The following is a 23,892-nucleotide window of genomic DNA, read 5'->3' as shown; positions in this document are numbered from 1 at the left end:
GTTTGAATTTCCAGACCGCGGCTATGAAAACGCAGCTCAACCCCCTCCTGCACAGTGCTAAAATATGGCTTTTTCCCCTTTTTAATATCCCCTAAACGATGACCTTTTCCCTCCTTCAGCAGGCAGCCAACACAAGCACAACAATGTGATTTGTGCAGCGTTTCAGCTGTGGTTTCTTCAAGAAATTCATCTGCTCTCAAAGCAATTACGGGCAGGGAAGCATTTCCACTCCGGCTTCAGGCCCTGAAAAGCTGCCAGGAGGGATTTTTTTCCTTCCCCTCCTCTCTCCCTCTTGCTCCCTCAGCCCCCCTTATCCTAAAAAACTTCTGTGGTTTTGCTTCAGCAGCAATTTTGGAATGGTAAATCCCAGCCTGGTGCAGGTGGGAAGGGGCTGGATCCATCCCTGTCCCTGCTGGGGTGGGATATTTCCCACCTGGACCGGGTTTGTGCAGGATCATCCCCCCTGAGCAGCACCTTCTGCTCCCTCCTGTCTGCCACAGCTCCTGGAGGGGACACGGGCACGGTGCCACCCCCTCCTCGTGCCCGCTGTGCCCTTCCAGGACCTTCCCCACAGCACGTGGGGTTCAGAGGGCAGAGGGAACCTGCAGGACACGGCTCCATCCCGCTGGGAGACTCTGCCAGCACCCAGGGCTTGGGAGAACGGGCCTGAAATGAGCCCCGCAGTCAACAGCACGCTTAATTGCTCATTCGTTCCTCGGATGGGTTAATAATTAAGTTAAATTAATAATTGGGAGAATAATTAAACAAAACAATAACCCATACCCGGCACGATTGAAGCGCTCGCGGTTCGTGCCGCGGTTTTGGGGTTACTCATTCACTTTAGGGCCGCTGTGGCGTCGCGCTGGCTGTGCCAGGGATGCGGCTCCAAGAATCCCGCGGAAAACCGGACTTTTCCAGGCAAAACCATCGGCTCTTCCCTCTCCTGGAGAACGGCGGGGTCCCGGTTCCTCCGACCCCCGGCTCCTGCCGAACCGCCTGCACCGTCCCCTCCCTCCCAGCCCACGGACGGACGGACGGACGGACGGACGGACAGAGGGACAGGGAGGGACTGGCGGGCGGAGGGAGGCGGCTCCAGGCCGGGGGGAGGAACTACAAGTCCCGTGAAGCCGCGCCGCCCGCCCGCCGCCGCTGTGGGGTTATAAAAGGGGGAATGGCTCGGCAGCCGCACTCGGAGCATCCCTGGCTGCGGTGCCGCCGCTCCCGCTGCCCATCCCGGCGCTCCCGGGGATATTCCCGGTGGGATTCCCGCTGGGAGCGGGGCGATATCCGCCCCCCGGAGGCTCTGCAGAAGGAGGATGAGGAAGATGCCGCTCGGCGCACCGGAGCAGCCGCAGCCCCGGGAGGCGCCGGGCGCTGCCGGCGGAGCTGGAGGTGGGTGCCCCGCTCGGCTCGGGGGTGCGGGGCTCAGCACGGGGCTCCTGCGCCCCGCGTTTGCTCCTCGGCACGGGGGGACTGTGCTGGGCACTGCGGGTCCCCTCGGTGCCCGCACCCGCTGTGGCTTCTCCCCCTGTGCCATCCCCTTTGTGTCCCTTCCTCTGCCCGGGCTCGGGGCTCCGGCCCGGGATGCTCCTGGTGGAGTTTTCCCCTTTTCTCCAAGGAAAAGCGTGTGGCCGCTGTTTTCCTTCGTCGTTTGCGGTTTTTTTGGGTTTATTTTTAGGGCTTTTCCCTTCCGTGCCGTGGGAATTGGTTGCCCAAAAGGCTGGCCCCGGGGCAGGTGCTCGGGCGGGGTTTGAGCAGCGGCCGCAGCCCCTCGGAGCCCGTCCCAGCCCCGGGGCGAGCCGGCCCGCGCCTGCCGATCCGCGCCTCTGGGATGCACAAGAGCACTTTTGTGTGAATCCTGGAGAAAAAAAAATATATGAATGACTCCCTTCTTTTGCTGGCTACAACAAAAAGACCACACCAGTCTAGACCTGCAGCCGACAGCACAGACAGAAATTAGCGCTGGCTGCTCCCGGGGACCCGGCGTGGCCAGGGGAACTCCAGCCCGGATCTGCTGCTTTTGGGGAAAGGATGTTTGAGGTTACTCTGATAGGCACCAGAGGAGGTTTTATTGCCCGGACATTGTTGGTGTTGCTCGCTGCTGGCTCGGAATTTCCTCAGAAGGCTTTGGAGGCTGCGGGAGTTGCTCAGCCCTTGCTAATTGAGCCATCTTTTTATAATCGCGGGCGCAGCCGCGGGGAGGGAAGCGGGGGCAGAGCGTTGGTGACTCAGGCCTGGGGAAGAGGCTGCGGTTTGCTTTGCCCGGGGTTGTGGAGGGGAGATCCCAGCTGGGAAACTGGAGCGGGGCTCCCAAGGACAGCGGCCCTCTCTGCTGGCGGGCAGGTGATGCTTTCAGGACGTCAAAGTTCTCAATTCCCTGTGGAACTGGGGAGGAGAAATCTTCCTGGTTCGCCTCAACCCTTCAAATATGAAAGCTGAAATTTAAGGCATCACCCCCAGGTGTGGGTTCTGCCATGAGTTGGAACTTTGCTATGGAGACAATCACTTTGTGCTCTCATTTTCCAAGGCTTTGCTGGAAAACCATCTGGATCTGCTCTATCAAGATTTGGGCTTTTTTTAAGCTTACCAGGTGCTTTCCATATTCAGGTATCCCTAATCAAAGGTTTGGGAGATATGGCATCTTTCAAACCGCATTTGATGCGGTGGTGATCGCCCTGTTTGGGAAGAAGCTCCCAGCTGAGGTGTGAAATGAACCCCAAATCCCGATTCTTGTGGGGTCAGGAGGAGACAAAATCCCCCCGTGGGCAGGAGTGGTGACACCTGTGTGGTGCTGTCTCCCGAGGCAGGAGGGATTTTGGGGAAGGCTGAGGTGTCTCCCGAGGAAAAAGGGATTTTGGGGAATGCTGACCTGGGCAGGGGGAGCAGGCTCAGGTGCTCTGCTCTGACTGGTCTCAGGAGCTGCAGGTGCTTCTCCTGCCCAAAGGATTTGGGAACAGGAGTGTCCCTGCTCAGTCTGCTGAACCAGGAATTCAGGGCTGTGGAGTCCAGCAGGATCCTCCTGGCTGCCGAGAAAGGGAAGAGATCCCAAATGGGCTCATCCCGCTCTCTGGGGTGTTGGCAGGACCCGGTTTGGAGGTGCTGAGCCGGGGCTGTTTCCTTTGGCTGAAGGATCCATCCCCAGATCCCTCTGGAATGGCTGGGACCTGCTGGGGAAGGCGGATTCAGCCCTGAAAGGCTGGAAAATGAAATGAGGCATATCCTGGAAAATGAGGAATGTCCTGGGGAATGTGGATTCAGGCCTGAAGGGCTGGAAAACGAGGCATATCCTGGAATATGGGGAATGTCCTGGGGAAGGTGGGCTGGAAAATGAGCAGTGTCCCAGCAGCCTGGGACAGTGGGTGCCACACGAGCAGAGCAGTGTCACCTGCAGTGTTTGGGGGACAGCTCAGAGTTAAATGGGATTTTGGGGGGTTCAGGGGTCTCTAAGCTCAGGTGCCACCTCACCTGTACCTGGCTGAGCTGGGCTCAGGGTTGCAGGTGCAGAGAGGGCTTGGGGAATGTTGGGACCTGACTTTTTTTAGGATTGCTCTGCCTGTGACATCTGGAAGCTCCCAGCTCTGACCTGGCTCTTGCAAGGCTGAACTTTTTCCATTCCCCTCCTGCCTGGTTTGAAATCTATTCAATCCAGCAGCATCCCTTCTCCCTGGTGATTTTTAACAGCAGCTGGCTTTGATCTGGACAGTTTTGGACTCGAGCTCCTCCATCTGGGAATTCTCCTGGATAAGGAATGATCCTTAAATTTTCGGAGATCAAAAGATTTGGGCCACACCCGCCCCCCAGACGGCGGGGGGATCATGGCAGGAGCACAATGCAGCTTCCTGGGGGGTTTGGGGGTTGTTTGAAGTTTGAACAGAAAAGCAAAGCAACAAAAGAGAGGGCGAGGAGAGCCCAGGGCTCTGCCAGCGCCCAGAGCTGGAGCTGCCGTACAAAGCGTGGCCTTGTCCAACCGGGCTGCTTCCACCAGGAAAGATGGGTTTAAAAGTGAAATGAGGGGGCAAAAAAGTGCCCCGTGTTGGTGTAAACACGGCGTGGAAGGGCTTTTATGAAATAATAAACGCCGCTCCTTTCTGAGGGAGGCTCTCAGGGCGGGATCAGGCTTGGCGGCCTCACGGCTCCCTGGGCCCTCTCTGCGCTGCTCCCGGCCTGATTTCAGCACTCCAAGGCTTCCCCTTTTCCCATTTTTTGGGGTTTTCCCTCCTCTTTGGCAGCACCGGGATTGCAGGAAGCGATTTCCTGGGCAGGGAGGGCGGTCAGGGCTCGTTGTCACCTCGGCCCCTCCCGGGTGGGATGGGGCTGATGAGGTGCGAAGGGCTGTGCGGTGCCCTCAGAGGAGGGAACATTTTCCAATTCAATCGCCTGCTCCTCCTGCCAAGCCGCAGACTAAAACCTAAGCCTTTAAATAAATGTGTTTGATCCCTGGGTGGTTGTGCAGCTTTGCTGAGGGGAAAAAAATAAATCAATCTCGGAATGGGTTTTGTATATGGGGAGTGAACGTGGTCTGCTCGGGTTGTTCCTAAAGCTGATTCCTCCGGGGTTTTATTGCTGCTTTTTCTGCCTGGCAGGGGATCGGAGCTCTAGGAAAACCTCCCGAGGGCTCTGCTGGGTAAAGCTCAGCCTAAGGCAGCCTGGAGCTTTGCTGGGACAGGCCTGGATCAGCAGGGCCGGAGGGGTTTTGTGCCGTGCAGGAACTCTGCCCTGGGCTCCTGGATCTCTTGGATTCTCCTGGATTCTCCTGGATCTCCTGGACCTGGGCTCTTGGATCCTGCTGGGCTCCTGGATCTCCCTGGGTCCTGCCTGGGGTCGGCTGGAGAAGCTGCTCTGGTGTCACGCTGTGCCCAGTCCGGGGTGGCTGGGTGTCACTGCTGCCACTGGAGCTGCTTCAGGCCAAAGCGTGAGGGTTTTTGGAAGTTTTGCCTAAGTTTGTAAGAGAAAAGATGTTTTTGGGGTGTGGGGTCCCGCTGGCAGGCACGAGGTTAGGATATTAGGAGAAAGTTTTTCACTGAAAGAGTGATAAAGTTGTGGAATGGTCTGGGGAGGTGGTGGGGTCACCATCCCTGGGTGTGTTTAAAACAAGCCTGGATGTGGCACTGGGTGCCAGGGTTTAGTTGAGGTGTTGGGGCTGGGCTGGACTCGATGATTTTGAAGGTCTCTTCCAACTTGGTGATTCTGTGAATTGTGGGGTGGCAGCTCAGGGGGTTCCTGTGACGCTGTCCCTGCCCATCCTTGTTCCCTGCAGACAAACCCAGGGCTGGCACTGCCCCAGCACCAGGCAAGGTGGAGGGACAGGAGCTGCTGCCAGCGCTGGCACCTGGGCTGCCAGTGACACCAACAGGCAGGTGCCTGTCCCTGAGGCTGGAACTGCAGGAATTCCAGCTGACAGGAGCTTCCCTGCAATTCCAGAGCCTGGAGAGCAGGTCCCTTCCCTGCTGGGGGGAGGGTGGGATGAGCTCCAGGAGGTTTCCTCACAGCCAGCTCTTCCCTGGGCTTGGCTTGGTTCTTGTTCCAGCATTTCCCGAGCACCTGGAGGGAATGAGGGATCCTCTGGGGCTCTGTTTGGGGTTCTGGGGATGCTGCACGGCAGCCCCTGGGATGGGGTGGGAGTAGGAGGGTCCTGCTTGGCTGGGCTTGGGGGGGACCTGGCCACCAGTGGCCCTGGGAGGGAGTGGGAGCTGAATCCATCACTCTGGAGGGGGTTGGGGTCTGTGGTGGAGCCAGGCTGGAGGTGAAGCTCCCCAGCCAGAGCTGAGCTCCTCTTCCTGGGCCGTGTGAGGTGAGGGTGTGCAGAAAACTCCCCATGCGCTGGGGAGGAGGAGCTGCTCACCTGGCAGTGCCTGGCAGGGCCCTCTCCAGCTGTTTTCCATGGAAATGCCATCCTCTGGCTGCAGGGATCTGGGCTGTGTCCCTGGGGACAGTGGTTCCTGCAGCCCTGGCAGGATGGTGGGTGTTTCATCCCTGTTCCCGGGATAATCCCTTTTTCCTGTGGAGGCAGAAGGATCTGGAGGCAGGAAGAGGTGGCACCTGGCTGTGGGAGGGAGGACAAGGACATCTCTGGCTGGCAGGGTCTGGGCTGTCCTCTCCATAAAGTGACCCTCGTGCCACCCCTGTGCTTGTCCCAGTGGGATCTGTGGGATGTGCCCAGCCCAGGGCTCGGAGGGGGAGGAGGGAGAAGCTTCCCAGCCCAGCGGCCTGGATGGGGAATAATGCTCCCCTTTTTATGGCTTCTTCAATTGTTCCTGAAAATCCTTTTTAAAAGGAGGAAAGTTCCTTCCTTCCTTTCAGCTCCCGGTATCTTGAAGAATTCGCTCCATTGTGAGGCCAGGACAGAGACCCTTCTATGAGGGCTCTCCTCGAGCCCCCCTCCCCGTGCCCCCTCCCACCCCATCCCAACAAGCCCCCATTCTCCTCTGAAGAGGGTCCCTCTGTCTAACGCCAAGTAACTCTTAAGGGTAGCATTTATCCCGGGGCACTCAGCTCACAAAGAGTGCTGGAGTGTCAAATAAACTCCCCGCAGCCTGCAAAGAGCAGAGGAAGAAAACACAAAACCCCCTTTCTTTCCACCCCTGCGGGGAAACAAATACGGACTTTGTGCCGGCGGCAGCGGCGCCCTAACGAGCCCGAGCGGGGCTGCTGCGAGCCCGGGTGGCCCGAGGGGCTCCGGGGGGACCTGGCACACGGCAGAGACTCCAAACCCCCCCAAAATCTGCTGCCTGCCCCCGCTGCTGCCACAGGCTGCTCTGGGGAGGAGCTGCTGCTGTGCTGGGGTTGTCACCAGAGGTAAGGGACAGCCACATCCTCTGTGCCCAGAGCCTCCTCGGAGGGCTCAGCTCCTGGTCCTGGTGGGAATTCAGCTTGGGAATTGTCGCCTCTGGGTGTTTGCTGTGATTCCTGCGAGGAATCGGTCCCGGGCTCTTTTCCCTGCATGGATTCAAGCGGGAATCCATGTGCCAGGAGCCATGGGACCAGCCCTGGGCGAGGAGGTGGCCAGTGCTCCCTGGGCTGTGGCCACCAGCACGGCCAGCGCCTCTGCTCAGCAGCAGCAGCAGGGAAATCCAGCTGGCTCCCGGAGTTTGGCACCATTTGGGTGCCAAATTTGGGGATATCTTGCAGCCCTGCTCTGTGGGATGTGCTCAGGTGCCCCGAGCAGAGCCAGGACTGGACACGAGGTCGTGCTGCGGTGACCGAGGCCACTCCTGTCCCTCATCCTGACCTTTGCTTCTCCACAGGGTTTGGCATTCCTGCAGGGACAGCTCCCATCGGCCCCAGGAGCTGCTGGAACCTCCTTGTGCCAGCGGTGGGGACGCCAGGACAGGAGTGGCACTTGTCCCCCGCGCCAGGGAAGGGCTCCCGAGGCAGGATTTGGCCCTGGCTGGTTCCTCTGCGCTGGGATCCCGAGCCCTGAGCCTGCCTGGGGTTTGGATGCTCCCTTCTGTCTGCAGCTGGGAATGGCACCGTGCCTTCTGCTCCTCCCAAATCCCGTGGATTTACTGCTGTTGGCACCATCCTGCTGGGACTGGCTCCGGCTTCAGCACAGGGAATCTCCCGAGGGACAGATGGGGAAAAGCAGCACTTACTACAGCCTGAGGCTACAATTCCCTCTTTTTCTGGGCTACTCCGAGCATCCTGGCTCTGCAGGAGGAAGGATTCAATGCACTCCTGGAGGACAAATCCTGCTGCTCTGACGTGAGTCAAAACCATGTATTTTTCCTTTTTTTTTTGTTTTTAAAGCACCTTCCTGTTGGACTTCTTGGAAAATGATATTTTCCCTGTCTTGAGGAAAAAACAATGCTCAATGCAGGGAGCTGCTGTGAGGGCATGAGGGAGCAGACAGGTTTGTTCTGACAGCTGGACCAGCTGCTTTAATCAATACATGAATTTTTTCATGTCATTCCAGCTTGAAATCCCCAGTAGGAGTTTTCTTCCTGGAGTTTTATTGCTGAGTTATGGATAAAAGGTTAAAGGCTGCAGCCTCCCAGGAGGTTTTCCTTCCTTTCCCTCAGGAGGGGAATCCTGATGGTTTTCCACTCTCCTAGGCCAGTGATGGCTGCAGGGGGGACCCAAGTCAGGGTCACTGGGGACAAGGTGTGGCTTGTCCTGAGGGGCTCCTGGAGGCTCCAGAGGAGGAGCTGGAAGGCTCCCTTTGGAAGGGAGGCTGCTGTGAACCTCCTTGGGATGGAAAATCCATTTTCCTGCTAGAAAATGATGCCAGACTTGGGACTTTGAGGGGGCTTGTGCTGGTGTTGTCACCTGGGTGTGACATGGGACAAGTGCCTGAGGAGCTGCTGGGGACAGCTGGGGGACTGAGGGTGTTTGGCCTGGGGGAGGGAGGGTGGAGTGGGATTTCCTGGGTGGGGAATGAGCTGCTGCTGACCAGAAATCCAGGAGGGTCTGGTGTTGGCTCTTCCCAGAGGAGACAGATGGGAGCCTGGAGCTCTGAGTGGCTGGAGCAGCTCTTGATTTCAGTCTTCAAGCACTGCAGCATCTGTTTGAACTCAGCTGAGGCAGTTCATTCTCCTCTCAGTCACCTCCTGAGTGGTGCTGGTGCAGCTCAGACTCTCCCCAGTGCCTTGGGGTTGTGGTCCCCCCAATGATCCCATGGGTTGGGACTCTCCCTCTCCCCCGATGATCCCATGGGTTGGGACTCTCCCTCTCCCCCGATGATTCCATGGGTTGTGGTTTTCCCCTCTGATGATCCCACGGGGGTTGTGGCTTTCCCCTCTGATGATCCCGTGGGTTGTGGTTTTCCCCCTGATGATCCCATGGGGATTGTGGCTTTCCCCCTGCTGATCCCATGGGGGTTGTGGCTTTCCCCTGATGATCCCATGGGGGTTGTGGTTTTCCCCCGATGATCCCAGGATTGTGGTTTTCCCCCGATGATCCCACGGGTTGTGGCTCTCCCCTGGTGATCCCATGAACGTACCAAGCCCTTGACCTCATCCCTTTCCAGCAGGAGTCTCCCTGTGCTGTCCCTGCCTCTGGAACACAGGGAAGAGGAGGAGGGATGAGATTTGTGCCGTGGTCTCGCTGTAGTTCTGCATTTTCCAGCTGAGCTCTTTGGGCTGAGTTAGGCAGAGGTTTTGTTGCTGCGCTGGTGTAAAACAGCCCAGCCCTCCCTGGCTCCTCTGTGAGGTGAGGCCAGGCTGACAGTGGGGTTTGCTTTGGGTCTTTTGCATTTTCCCCTTTTTTTCTGAGGGGTGTCCTGTGGTTTCTGGGCCTGTGGTGCAGATGTTGGTGTTTGTAGGGGCTGAGTCCTGTCCTGGTGCTGCACCTCTTCCTGGAATGGTTTAGATTTTGGATCTTAAACTTTATCTTGTGCCAGAGACACCTTCCTTAGCACAGGTTCCTGCCCAGGCTGGCCTTGCAGTCCTGCAGGAAGGATGGATCCACCTGCAGAGCCCCTCTCCTGGAGGGGCTGCAGGCCAGATCTTGATCAGGATCTTCAGCAATCCCTTTTCAAACCCTGGCTGGGAAATCTTCCTTGTCCCAGGCACTTTATCACCATCAGTTCCTGAGCTCAGATCGGTACCCCGATCCCAGAGCAGGATCTGTCCCTCAGGGATGCTCCAGGGAAGCCCAGGGCTGCTGGGGGCAGGTGAGGTTTGGGCTCAGGGAGTCCCACCTTGTCCTGGTTTGAAAAGCAAAACCAGTGAGAGGCTCTAAGTCAGAAATACAATTTATTAGGAAAAAGGGAACAAAGAACCAAATACATACAATAGCACAAAAGAAGAACCACTGGCAGAGTCAGAGACACAACCTGACACTCACTGGCTGGGGCGGTGGTGGCAGATGTGGTTCTGTCCAAGCCGTGCTCCTGCAGACTGATGGAGTTTCCCTCTGGAGGTCCAGTGCAGGGAAGGTCTCAGCTGTTCCTCTGGAAGAGGGGATCTCCTTGCTGTCTGCACAGCCCCGCTGATATCCTTGATGGCATCGCTTGGCTCCTCCCTCTGGGCGGAGCATCTCACAACAGAACGCTGTGACCTTATCAGCCATGTGGCTAAAAGAACAGCTCCTCCTGGAGGGACTTATCTCTGAGTGACGAGATAAGGGGAAAAAGGGATTGCAGCTCGAGGTGGTAATGGAATACACCCCAATATCATAACCCGGGCCACACCTGCAGAAAGTTTTAGGGACTCCGGCTGGAAAAGCCATCAAAGGTCAGGGAGTCCAAGGCCACCACTGACCCATGTCCCCAGTGGCACAAATTCCCTTTGGAAGGGATTTCCCATGGATCCACCTGGGAGCACATCCCAGGCGCGGGATGCCGGATACCGGTGGGGGGATTGGGGGCACAGCCCGGGTGGGAAAGGCGGGGTTCTGGGGGGGTTCCGGTAGGATCCCGGGGGGGCTCTGGCGGTATCCTGGTAGGATCCCGGTGGGGTTCCAGCGGGATCTCGGTGGGTGTCCCAGCGAGACACCGGCAGAGTTCCGGAGGTGTCCCGGGGGGATCCCGGCGGTGTCCCGGGGGGGGTCCTGGTAGGATCCCGGCGGTGTCCCGGTAGGATCCCGGGGGAATCCCGGTGGTGTCCCGGGGGGATCCCGGCAGTGTCCCGGTAGGGTTCCAGAGGTGTCCCGGGGGGATCCCGGCAGTGTCCCGGCGGTGTCCCGGTAGGATCCCGGTGAGGTTCCCGGCGGTGTCCCGGGGGGATCCCGGCGGTGCCCCCGGGGGGGATCCCGGCGGTGTCCCGGTAGGATCCTGGGGGGATCCCGGCAGTGTCCCGGTAGGATCCCGGGGGGATCCCGGCGGTGTCCCCGGGGGGGATCCCGGCGGTGTCCCGGTAGGATCCCGGCGGGATCCCGGGGGTGTCCCTGTAGGATCCCGGGGGGGGGATCCCGGGGGGGGATCCCGGGGGGATCCCGGGGGGATCCCGGCAGGATCCCGGTAGGATCCCGGCAGGATCCCGGTAGGATCCCGGCGATGTCCCGGTAGGATCCCGGCGGTGTCCCGGTAGGATCCCGGCGGTGTCCCGGCAGGATCCCGGCAGGATCCCGGTAGGATCCCGGCGATGTCCCGGTAGGATCCCGGCGGTGTCCCGGTAGGATCCCGGCAGGATCCCGGCGGGATCGGGGCTCTCTCCCGGGCTCACGTCGCCCCCTGGCGGCAGCAGCGGCAGCGGCTGCAGTGCCCGGCGGGCCCCGCAGGGGGCGCGGGATTCTCTGGGATCGCAGGGAATGGGATGGGATGGGATGGGATGGGACCTTCAATCCCATCCAGTGCCACCCCTGCCGCGAGAGGGACACATTCCACTGTCCCATGCTGCTCCAAGCCCCACCCAACCTGGCTTTGGGCACTGCCAGGGATGGGGCAGCCAAGAATTCCTTCCCTGTATCCCATCTATCCCTGCCCTCTGGCAGTGGGAAGCCACTCACTGTTTCCTGTCTGTCCAAATCCCCTCATCAGCTCCTCTGGAGCTTCTTCAGGCACGGGAAGGGGTTTTAAATTTTCCCCGGAGACTGAACATTCCCAGCTTTCCCAGCCTGTCTCTGGAGCAGAGGTGCTCCAGCCCTGGAAAAAGATGTAAAAAAACTCATGGAGCGACCAATATCTTCGGGAGCAACAGTGAAACACCGCAGGGCTGCTCCAGACGAGGCGGGATATTGGGGAAAACCCGTCCAGAAGGCGCACGGGAGGTGACAGCGGCTTCCAGCGAAGGCGCGGGCGCTGCTGGAGCCGCGTCCCGCGGCCGCTGGATGGCAGCGGAGCTCCGCGGCATTCCCGAGCTGCACATTCCTGCTCCCGGCTCTGTATCCATCTCCCACATCCATCCCTTGCTCCTGGCTCTGTATCCATTCCCCCTCATCCATCTCCTGCTCCCGGTTCTGTATCCATCTCCCACATCCATTCCCCCTCATCCATCCCTGCTCCCGGTTCTGTATCCATCTCCCACATCCATCCCTGCTCCTGCTCTGTATCCATCTCCCACATCCATTCCCCCATATCCATCTCCTGCTCCTGGCTCTGTATCCATCTCCCACATCCATCCCCCCTCATCCATCCCTGCTCCAGCTCTGTATCCATCTCCCACATCCATCCCCGCTCCTGCTCCGCTGGTGGCTCCCACCCCATGGGGGTACTGTGGGTGCTGTTTCCCAGGAAGGACAATTCCCAACCTCCCGGGATGCCCATGCAAGCACAGACCCCAAACCCAAGTAGTTATTCTCGAGTTGGATTTGCCCCTTGTGAGTTCCTTCCAGCTCTGGGTATTCCAGGATTCTGGAGAAGCCCAGTCGGGTTCTTGACTCCCCAGAGCAGAGTGCTGAGGGAATGAGGATGAGGAGGGAGCAGATCTGGGGTGATAAATGTGACTTTTACGGATCTGCCTTTAGCCAGAAACCTGTGGCACTTGGGAAACCTTAAACTTGATCTGGAATGCTGCTGATCCATGAACGTGGGGTTTGGGGAGCGCTCACAGGGACAGGAGGACGCTGGGTGAGGTTTGCTGGGGATGTCTCCAGCATTCCTGGAGCTCTGCTCCTCATGGGATGGCTCAACGTGCTCCCTTCTCCCAGAGAAAAGCTTGGAAAGCTCCTGCTCTGTCTCTCCCCGTCCCTCCCTTGCCCAGCTCCCCGGGGAGAAGAGGGATCAGGAGCTGGGGCTGGCTCTGCTTCCACACGGCTGCGGCTGCAGTGGGTGAATTACTGCGGGATAATCCCGGTTTTTGGCTGCCTTGCAAGCTCTTCCCGAGCAGTCCCGGGCTCCTGGGCTGGCACTTCCCGAGCTGAAAGGTTTCCCTGTCCGGGCTCCTCCCGAGCTGCAGCCAAGGGCGAATTCCAGCGGCGATACCAGCCCCGGGCTGGGTTTCCATGGTGAAGGCATTTGGGGTTTGCTCTGAAAAGCCGAGTTTTTGGGAAGTTTTTAGCCGGGAATGGCACATTTTGTCCATCCCCGGGCTGCTCCCTGTGGGGGAAGAGCTTTGAAAGGGCCCTGAGAGCCTTGGGGACAGCCTGAGCTGGGTTCTCACACTGCTCTGCACTCCAGGAGTCCCCTCTGGCCCTTTTGTCCTGGGATCTGCTTTTCCTCACCCAGAAACTGTTCCAGCTCCTTCCCTGGCTCCTCCTGCTGTTACAGCCCACACTAAACCCGATTTATTTAATTTTCTGAGGTGCTGCTTCAGGCCCTCCCGTGTGAAAACCAAAGGGAAATGTTGACCCAGGGATTTTTCATCTGAGGAGTTGCAAGTTGCACCTCCGAGTAAATGAAGTTTATGTGATCTCATCCCCTCCCAGCCTCGTGTGTGTCCCTGGGAGGCAAAAATCTGCTTTAAAACTTAATTTAGGCTTCCCAAGTATTGCTCACCTGCCTTTCTAACAGCAAGGAGCTTTTGAGGTGATATTTTTTGCCCTTCCTGGGCTGCATCTGCCCAGCCAGGACATCTCCAGTGCCCTGGGAGCTGCGCTGCGCCCTTGGCCTCTGGAATGCTCTTTTCATTGATATTTTCTGGGAACAAAAAATGCCGGCTTTGTATCCACTGCCCCTTTCTTTGCCCACGCAGAAGGGGAGGGAGGAAAAAAACGACTCAAATATTTTCTTGTAACAAAAGGCTGCGGGTGAATCTGGATCAGCCTCTCTGCTCCGTTTCAGGCCAAATCTCCAGGGTTTTCAGCGGAGAAATTAAAACACTGGAGCTTTCTCTTTTCTCCCGCAGAACAAACAGGAGCGGTTCCCACTTCCTCCCGCTCATAAACAAAACCAGCCCGACGTCTCCAGGAGAAACCCTGCCAGGAGACTTTCCTTCCTAATTGTTTGATATTTTTTCAGCTCTGATTAGTATTCGGGAGTGCCTGGCACACGGGCTGCAAGTTTCAGGAGCAGGCTCCGAGCAAATCCTTCCCTCTGCTTCCATCCCCTCCTGTCCGTGCCCCTTCACCTTCTTCCTCCCTCCCTCTCCCTTTTGCTTTGTTTCCCTGTCCTCCTTCCCAGGCTGGTGGTGGCTTTTGGCCACCAAATGCGTGGCAGGGGGTTGGAACTGGGTGATCCTCGAGGTCCCTTCCAAGCCAAACCGTTCCATGATGCTGTGAAACTCCTGCTTTTCCCTTGGAATCCTTGCTGCCCTTGCAGGAGCTGCCCCAAGGCTCTCCAGGCTTTCCCTGCCCTGCCCTGCTGCAGTTCCTTTGCTTCCAGGCTTTTCCCTGCCCTTGGGAAGGAGCCTGGCCTGGCTGCAGTGGGATTTCCATGAGGAAAGGGCAGGATCAGATTTGGGAATGCTCTAAAGCAATAAAGGGTGCAGGGGATGGCTCTGGGATGGGATTTGTCCCTCACAGGGAGGTCTCCTCCTTCTGTCTCCATTAAATCTGTGGAAAGATGGGATCCTGGGAGTCCTGCTGGCCCTTGGCTCTGCGGTGGGACCGTGACTCGGCCGAGTCCCTGGGGAAGCAGCCACTTGTTTTTTCCACCTCCAACATCCTTCCCAGGAGCTGCTGCCCTCATCCCGCTGTCCCCAGCCCCTGCAGGAGCCAGGGAAGTGCTTCCCCACATCCCACAGGGCTCCTGGCTGCCCCTCCCTGTGCCCAGCTCTGCTCTGGCACCGTGTGCTGCGGATCCGGAAATCGGGATAAGGAATATCCCGGGATGGGGGGGGACCAGGGCAGGAGCAGGGACCAGGGGGGCTTAAAGGGTGAGGGAATTGTGAGGTCCCAGTCTTGTGGCAGGGACGAGCTCAGCTCTTTTCTCATCTTTTTGCAGGAATAAGCCCAGCTTTTTCCTCCTCTTTTTGCAGGAATAAGCCCAGCTCTTCCCTCCTCTTTTTGCAGGAATAAGCCCGGCTTTTTCCTCCTCTTTTTGCAGGAGGACACCTGTGGGATAAAAGAGCTCGTTTGGGGTGGTTGGGAATGCTCCTCTGGGAAGTTTTGGGAGGATGTGGAGTGTTTATCCCACCTCCCCTGCAAGTGATGGTCCCAAATCCCCTCCCAGCTGCTAATCCCTGGTGCTGGGACCTCGGGATGCTGTTGTTCTGGGATCAGCTCTGGAATCCTCTCTGGAACCAGTTTGTTGGGAGTCTGGTGTTCTCCTGGGAATGCTGGGCTCTGATTCCATGACTCAGCCTCAATTTCTTCATCCCATAAACAACCACGGGGGCTCTGGCTGTTCTCACGCTTTTCCTGCCTCTTTTCCAAGGATTTTGGAATCCCCTGGGGCTGGAAACCCCTGTGGCCAGGCAGGTGAGGGGGTGTTTGTGTGCTTTTCCTTGATCCAGAGGGGAAACTGAGGCTGTGAGGGGTGAAAGGACCGATCCAAAGTGACGTGGGCATGGTGGGATCCCATGGGTTTGGATCCTTGGCTCTGGGAAGGGCTGGGCTGAGCTGCAGGGAGGGATCCCAAGGAAAAGCTGCTGCAGGAGCTGAGTTTGGGGAGCAGTTCCATGCCCAGCTGCTTCCAGGCTCTTCCCAGGGCAGGCTCCGAGCAGCTCCAGGCTGATATTCCTTTGGGATGAGCAATATTATCCTGTTTTTACAGCAGGCACACCGGGATTAGGGCTGGGATTTCCTAAAGCCTCCTGCTTAAGGAGAATGGGGATTGCAAGTCCTTCAGTTCCTCAGGAGCTCCTGTGTAAACTCCTGGCTGGGATGGAATATTGAGCTCAGGATCTGTCACATCCAGTGTATCCCAGCTCTCCAGGAGAAAACCACAATGGTTGAAAATCTCTTAAAATTTTAAAATTAAATAACCTTAGAATTAAATAAATTCAAGTAACTTTAAAATTAAAATTTTAAAATTAAAACTCCAGCTCCTTCCTCCCAGAGTTTTCCCTTGAGTCATTCCCATCTTATTTTTCCGGGTGTTTTTCCCCCCGTGGGTGGGAGAGACCTGGGAGCAGCCACAGGATGGGGGTGATAAGCAAATCTTGGAAAACAAAGTTCAGGCAAATCCATGGGCAGGTGGAGAGCAGCTTCCTCTTGGTGGGCACACAACTGGGAGGGGAAGGAGCAGCTCGGGATTTTGGGGGGCACCTGCACAGGGGAAGCACTTTTTGTTCTTTTGGAGCTGTTGCTCAGCTCTTCTCTGAAGGTTTGAATTTTGTGGGCGCTGCTTTTGCATTCCCTGGGGGGATGCCCCTTTTCCCCCTGGGGGAATGTCCCTTTTTCCCTGGGGAAATGCCCTTTTTTCCATGGAAAAATGCCCTTTTTTCCCTGGCAGGAGCGTTGGGCGATGCTTTCCACAGCTGCTCTGTGTTCAAACTGCCCCAAATTGTTGGATCAAAGATCGGGGCTCTGTGTGCAGCTTTATCACAAAGTAAACCCAGAATCAGGTTCTGCTCCAGGGTTGTTTTTCCAGCTGGGGTGTGGGAATGCTCCAAATTGGAATGGGAGAGTTTGGCATTTTGGAGCTTTTTGGGGCTGGGTGAGAGGCAGCAGCTGGTGTTGGATGGTTGGGAAGAACTCCCAGTTTACCCAGTTAAAAATCCTAAGGGTGGGAGCTGCTGAAGCTTTTCACTGGGATAAAGCTGGAGCATTCTGTGCCGAGGGGTTTTGGTGTCTTTTGCAGAATTTGGGGAAGGAGCTCTGGGCTGACTTCCCCTGCTTGGCCGGATCTTCTCTGGATGCTCCTAAACCCAAATCCCAGAACTCCTCTGTGTGTTCCTAAACCTGCTTGTCTCCAAATCCCAGGACTCCTCTGGATGCTCCTAAACACAAATGCCAAAACTCCTCTGGATGCTCCTAAATCTGGACGTCTCCAAATCCCAAAACTCCTTTGGAAGCTCCTAAACCCAAATCCCAGAACTTCTCTGGATGCTCCTAAGCCTGGCTGTCTCCAGATTCTGGATACTCCTAAACCCAAATCCTAAAACTCCACTGGAAGCTCCTAAACCCAGCTATCTCCAAATCCCAAAACTCCTTTGGATGCTCCTAAACCTGCCTGTCTCCAAATCCCAAAATTCCTCAGGGTGCTCCTAAACCTGCCTGTCTCCAAATCCCAAAACTCCTCTGGATGCTCCTAGACCCAGGTGTCTCCAAATCTCAAAACTCTGGATGCTCCTAAACCCAGCTGTCTCCAAATCCCAGAACTCCTCTGGGTGTTCCTAAACTTGCCTGTCTCCAAATCCCAGAACTCCTCTGGATGCTCCTAGACCCAAAACTCCTGCCAGGAGGATCTGGCAGGGCAGGGAGGTGCTGGGATTTGCAGGACAGCAGGGTGGGGAAGCCCTCACTGTGTTCCTCAGCCCCATCCCCGTGGGCAGAAGGGATCTCAGCTCCAGCTTCCCTGGAAGATGAGGAGATTTTGGAAATGTACCCAACAAAGCCACTCATTATTCCTTAAACGGAGGCCTGCTGGGAGATCCAGGTGAGGAGAGGCTGGGCTGGTCTCTGCCAGGAGCAGCTGCTGGGAGGGAGCTGGGACAGCTCAAAAGTTCCATCCTGGTGCTGGGAATGTGCAGGTCAGGAACAGGGATTTCAGCAGGAACCCCCCTTGGAACAGGACCTGCTGTGGGTTCCATCTCCAGCCTGGAGTGGGAGCACCTTGACACACCTGCCCAGAGGCATTATTTCATTTTTGTTATTGTTCTTTAACTGATCACCTCCAGTGTGACCCCAAAGCAGCCCCTGGGGTTGAGCCGTGGGGGTGGAGGCTCGGGGCAGGTGAGGACAGGGGGGATTTTGTGCTCCAGGGTTCCTTGGGCAGGTGAGGACGGGGGATTTTGTGTTCCAGGGCTCCTTACCCTGGTGAGGATGGGGGCGATTTTTTCCTCCAGGTTTCCTTGGGCAGGTGATGATGAAGGATTTTGCGTTCCAGTGAATTTGGAACATAAATTCAAAAAACCCTCACCAGGGTTCCTTGGGCAGGTGAGGACAGGGGGGGATTTTGTGCTCCAGGGTTCCTTGGTGGGGGATTTTGTGCTCCGGGGTTCCTTGGTGGGGGATTTTGTGCTCCGGGGTTCCTTGGTGGGGGATTTTGTGCTCCAGGGTTCCTTGGTGGGGGATTTTGTGCTTCAGGGTTCCTTGGTGGGGGATTTTGTTTTCCAGGGTTCCTTGGTGGGGGATTTTGTGCTCCAGGGTTCCTTGGTGGGGAATTTTGTGCTCCAGGGTTCCTTGGTGGGGGATTTTGTGCTCCAGGGTTCCTTGGTGGGGGATTTTGTGCTCCAGGGTTCCTTGGTGGGGGATTTTGTGCTCCGGGGTTCCTTGGTGGGGGATTTTGTGCTCCAGGGTTCCTTGGTGGGGGATTTTGTGCTCCAGGGTTCCTTGCCCAGGTGTTTGTGCAGCTCAGCGGGAGCCTGGCTCGTAAAGCGGTGCTCAGAGAGGATTAAGGGGTAATCGGGGTTATAAACAACTGCCGGGCTCTTTAACACCTTCCCTGATGTGCTCCCTGCCCTTCCCGGCGCATTCCTGGCTCTGGGATGCGCCTGGGATGGAGCTGCAGGGCTGGACTTTCCAGAGCCCATTGCCTGGCAGGAATTTGGGAATGGTGTGAGCCTTTCCCTCAGGCTGAGCAGATCCCACTGGACATTGCCTGACTGGAATTTGGGAATGGTGCGAACCTTCCCTCAGGCTGAGCAGATCCCATTGGGACATTGCCTGGCTGGAATTTGGGAATGGTGTGAGCCCTCCCCTCAGGCTGAGCAGACCCCACTGGGCCATTCCCTGGCTGGAATTTGGGAATGGTGTGAGCCCTTCCCTCAGGCTGAGCAGATCCCACTGGGCCATTCCCTGGCTGGAATTTGGGAATGGTGTGAGCCCTTCCTGCAGGGAGCTGAGCAGACCCCACTGGGCCATTCCCTGGCTGTTTACCTGTTGCTTTTCCAGCTCCATTTCATCTCCCGTTGTGGAATTCCCCTGCAGTTCCCACCTCCCCCCGGCTGGGCTGCCCCTTCCCACGAGGATCAGGGTAATTAAACATTGAGGAATTAAACACTGGGGTAATTAAACATTGTCCGGGCTGGGCACAGAGCGACCCTGCTGTTTGCCCAGGAGATAAGGGACGGGAGATAAGGGGTGTTTGCTGCCAGCCCAAGGACAGGGCCAGCCCCTGCCCCGCAGGACAGGTCCCCTGGCCCCGGGGTGACACCTGTGGTGACATCTGGTGGGGCTGGCACGGCTCTTCCCATGGGCACGGCTGGCACCTGCGCCCAGAGCTTGAAAGGGAAAAAGGAGGAGACCTCTGCCCTTGGGATGTGCCTGGCTGGGGTTAAAATCCTACTGTTTGTTAAAATCCCGCTGTTTTTGTTAAAATCCCGCTGTTTTTGTTAAAATCCCGCTGTTTTTGTTAAAATCCCGATGTTTTTGTTCAAATCCCGCTGTTTTTGTTACAATCCCACTGTTTTTGTTACAATCCCGCTGTTTTTGTTACAATCCCACTGTTTGTTTGTTACAGTCCCACTGTTTTAGTTACAGTCCCACTGTTTTAGTTACAGTCCCACTGTTTTAGTTACAATCCCACTGTTTGTTTCAGTCCCACTGTTTTTGTTACAATCCCACTGTTTTTGTTACAATCCCACTGTTTGTTTGTTACAATCCCACTGTTTTTGTTACAGTTCCACTGTTTTTGTTACAATCCCACTGTTTGTTTGTTACAGTCCCACTGTTTTTGTTACAGTCCCACTGTTTTTGTTACAATCCCACTGTTTTTGTTATAATCCCACTGTTTGTTAAAAATCCCACTGTTTGTTACAGTCCCACTGTTTGTTTGTTACAATCCCACTGTTTGTTTGTTACAATCCCACTGTTTGTTTGTTACAGTCCCACTGTTTTTGTTCCAATCCCACTGTTTTTGTTACAATCCCACTGTTTGTTTTTTACAATCCCACTGTTTTTGTTACAATCCCACTGTTTTTGTTCCAATCCCACTGTTTGTTTGTTAAAAATCCCACTGTTTTTGTTACAATCCCACTGTTTGTTTGTTACAGTCCCACTGTTTTTGTTCCAATCCCACTGTTTTTGTTACAATCCCACTGTTTTAGTTACAGTCCCACTGTTACAATCCCACTGTGCTGTGTCCTCAGGGAATTGGGGCAAAGCAAAGGTCTGGTCACAAATCGAGGTTCCACCTGCTGTGTTTTTCCTGGATTTTGCTGTCCCCACAGCCACATCCTTCCTTTGGGAATGGTGCCGGGGTTCTCATTGCTGATTTTCACCCTAAAGTGCTGAAATGTCACCCTAAAGTGCTGAAATGTCCCCCCGAAATCCCTCGGGACGGGGCAGTTCCTGCTCCCAACGGATGGATGCCAGGGAATAACAAATTCCCAAGGTCTCCGTGAGCCCCAAAGCCCATCCTGCCGGGTTTTTCCCGTCTGTGCCAGGTTTGGGGTGAGATGAAAGGGCCGTGCCCCGCCTGGGGCACACCTGGAGCACAGCTGTCACCTCCTGGCCCTTTGTGGCCCTTTGTGGTGCCGCGGGGCTGATAAGGGCTCACCTGGGGGGTGGGGGTGTTTGATAAGGACTCACCTGAGGGAAGGTGGAGGCTGGGCTTGGTCCCTTCCCTGTCCCCAGGGCCGCTCCAGGTTCTGCTCTGACCTCAGGAACATCAGCCCTAAGGAGCTGGAATCCCCGCAGTTCCCAGCTCCAGGAGGGGGAGTTTCCTTTGCCAAAGGGTTTTTTGGGATCCTCTGGGACGATGAAGCCGTGTGTCAGTGTGGGATTAAATTATTTAATATAAATATATTTAAATATATTATATATATATAAATAAATATAAGTTATTTAAAGCTGCCTTTCACAAGGCAGCAACACGTCGTCTGTGGGAAGCTCAGGAGGGAGAAAACTCCCAAGTTGGGATTTCTGGATCCCCTTTAATTTCAGGGATTAGGAGCCCCGTGCCTGCCTTTCTCCAAGCTGCCACGAGCGGGTTATAAATTCAGATTGCTGTAGGGGGAACGCTGCTGCCAGAGCTCTGGATGCTGTCCTGGCCTCACCTCCCCAGGATCCAGGGAATCCACTGCTCCCCTTGGCTAAGGAGAGGAGTGGGAGCAGGAAAATCTGTGAAATCCATCCCAGCCAGGCCCTGCTCTGCTCCCTCTGGATGGGCTTGGTGAGAGCAGCCAGAGCTGGGACCTCTCCTGGCTCTAGGGCGATGGTTTTGCTTAAAATTTGAGATCTTGCTGTCGGCTGAGGGCTCTGCAACCTCGTTTTTCTTTTTTATTAAGCAACTTTGCAGCTTTTCTGTTTGTAAGTCGAGTTTGATAGCACAGCCCCGAAGTCTGAAAAGGCAGGAAGGAAAGGAAGAAGCAATAGAATCCGAATTTTCTCTGTGGTCAGATCTGGGGATTTATTTCACTTGGAATAATCCCGATTTTCAAAGCTTGAGTGATCCAATTACCACAAGCTGGTGCCATCCTCCAGTGCCTGGGGAATCCTGCAATTGATGTGGGGTTAGCCTGGAGATCCCTAATTAAGATTAGCTTAACTCAGAGCTGCTTCTGCTGAACTTGGCAGCACAGGAACTTCCCTTTCCTCCAGCATGAACTTCAAAGTTGTTGGGAAGGACTTTTGGGGATGCCACAGAGCTGCTGCAGTTTTGGGGTCCGGCAGAGCGGCTGCAGCCTCTCCCCCATCCCAAAAAGCTCCTGTTGGGGCTGGCTCAGCAGTGGAGGATCCAGTTTGGGTCAGGATCAGGCTGGAGCATTCTCCCCGGCTCTCAGGATGTTTTCCCAGCGTTTCCTTGCAGCAGCTGATCCTGTCTGGGGCTGTTTGAGAGGATTAAAGCCCCCCAGTGCAGCTCCCCTCTGCCGGCTCATTCCTGGGGCACAGAGCTGCTGTGCCCGGGCCATGTGAGCAGCCTGGCTGGCACTGCCAGCTCCCAGCAGCTCCTGGGGGACAAATCCTGGATTAGCAGAGCCAGTGCTGGAAGTGGAGCCCTGCTAATTAGGTTTATGTAACCGGGCTCCCTAATCGGGGAGGGCCGCGCTGCTTAATTGGGAAGCACGCTGGGGGCTCTGGAGGCCTCTGAGCTGCTGAAGGCTGGGCTGGGCTGCTGCAAATGCCCAAAAAAGTTCTTTAAAATAGTGGTGCAGAGCGTTGGTGCTGGTAGGATGGAGAATCCCGCTGGTTTCCACTTGTGGCTGGGACGGGAGGTGCTGGAGCATCCCAGAATATCCCGGGTTGGACGGGATTCACAAGGTGTATCCAGCTCTTGGTGCTCTGCAGGACATCCCAAAGGATCTCTCCCAGCTTTTCCCTTTGGAGCAGGGGCTGAGGCTCCTGGGAATTGTCTGCACCAGGAGGGATTGGGCTGATCCAGTGCCCACCCAGTGCCTGAGGGGTTTGTCCCCCCAGGAGTGAGCTCTGCCTTTTCCCAGGCCCAGATGTGGGCAGATTTTATGGGAATTCTGTTTCCTGCCCAGCAAACCCAGGAGAAATGACTGGAGCAGCCTCTGGCTGAAACATGCCAGGTAAAATCCCTGCAGCAGTGGGATCTGGCTGGGAATTTTCCCTCCCCAGCTGCTGTTCCCATGAGGGAGGTGGCTCCGAGGGCTGCTGTTGGCACTGTGGTGCCCGGGGAAGCTGCTGGCCCTGGCACAGCTCTGGGGGATGCCAGGGAGAGGCTGAGCTGCTCCTCCTGCAGAGGGGGCTGGAAGTTGGGATCAGCCCAGTCCCACCTGGCCTGGGACACTCCCAGGCCTGGGGACAGCCCCAGCCGTGCCAGGGCCTCGCCACCCTCTGGGGAGGGATTTCTGTTGGGATCCAGGGCCCTCCTGAGCCTCATCCTCCATTTCCATGGCATTCCCATCCTTGGGGCAGCCCGAAGGGATCCAGCATCCTCAGATGGCAATAATGCCTGTGGCAGTGCCATCCCAGGAGGGGCTGTCCCTGCAGGACAGGCTTTTCCTGCCCCCACTCCTGCCCGTCCCACGCTCTGATCCCTGCGTGTCCGGCCCACCACCGATGCTGCTGCTGAGCTTTGATCTGCTCCCAGTGATTAAATTCCTATCATCCAGACTGACAGCTTAATATTCCTTAATATTCCTCAGCCAGGCTGTGCTAAATTAGTTGTGTCTGTCTTGCCAAAGCTGCAGAAATCTTTCTGACAGCTCAGGCACTCAATACATTTTTTTTCCCCTTATTTTTCCCTTTTTTTTTCCCTTTTCTCAGTGTACAGTAAGAGTTATCTTTGCTCTCTTCAGGGAATCCTTTCCTGAGTTTCCCACAAGCTGCTCCAGTGCTGTTGGAGTCACTCTGTGCCTGTGGAGTGGGAACAGCTGCCCTGGAGTGTGGATTTGGATCTGCACGGGACCAGGCTGGGGCTTCCATAAAAAATCATGTTCTCATGGTTTTGCAATGATTTCCTCTCTAAGTCTTGGTTTAGATGGAATTGTTCTGGTTTGTAACTGAAGGCCTTGGGCTTTTGGGATTCCTTGGAGCAGCTGATCCCTTTCGTGCTCCTATTGGATCTCCTGCTGGATCTCAGCCATTTTGGGGTGAGATGTGGCACTTTGGGGGCTCCTGAGCCAGAGGAGGAGGAGCAGATTTTGGAGAGGATCCGTTGGCAGCAAATCCATCCCAAATCTTCTGCCAGGACTGGGCCAGCTTCTCCTTTCCCCTCCCCACACAGAGGCAGCGCCTTTGGCTGGGACAAGGCACGTCCTGGAGGCTCCGGGCTGGGCTCGGAGAGGGGAGGTGACACCAGATCCACCTTGACCAAGCCCTGCCAAGAGCTCGAAGAAGGGAAACCCCCCAGCAGCACCTTTGCTAACTGCCACAGGAGAGGCAGGAATTCCAAGTGCAGAGCTAATCTCCGGCAGGATTAGCCGAGCATGCGGCGTCTTGTCAGATGTGGGAGCAGCGGCCGAGGCCGTAATTTCTCCAGACAAGGGGGAGGTCCCTGCTGGAGCCTGGCCCTGCCACGCGCTGCCCCAGTGACCCACTGAGGGCTGGGCTGCTGCAAATGCCCAAAAAAGTTCTTTAAAATAGCAGTGCAGAGCGTTAATGCAGGCAGGATGGAGAATCCCG

General features: G+C 56.3%; 1 long non-coding RNA gene across 1 annotated transcript in view; it reads left to right on the top strand.

Moving 5' to 3' along the window:
• The first annotated feature begins 1,139 nt into the window (after positions 1 to 1,139).
• Positions 1,140 to 23,892, top strand: part of LOC121470875 (uncharacterized) — a 47,155-nt gene continuing 24,402 nt past the window's right edge. Inside the window, exons 1-2 of the long non-coding RNA XR_005982102.2 lie at positions 1,140 to 1,392; positions 7,245 to 7,701. This is a non-coding gene — a long non-coding RNA (uncharacterized lncRNA). The remainder of the gene's footprint in view (positions 1,393 to 7,244; positions 7,702 to 23,892) is intronic.

The sequence above is a fragment of the Taeniopygia guttata genome, chromosome 18 (genome assembly GCF_048771995.1).
Source record: "Taeniopygia guttata chromosome 18, bTaeGut7.mat, whole genome shotgun sequence".
Classification (NCBI taxonomy): domain Eukaryota; kingdom Metazoa; phylum Chordata; class Aves; order Passeriformes; family Estrildidae; genus Taeniopygia; species Taeniopygia guttata.
Note: the sequence above shows the minus strand (reverse complement) of the source record. Positions and strands in the feature narration are given on the sequence as shown.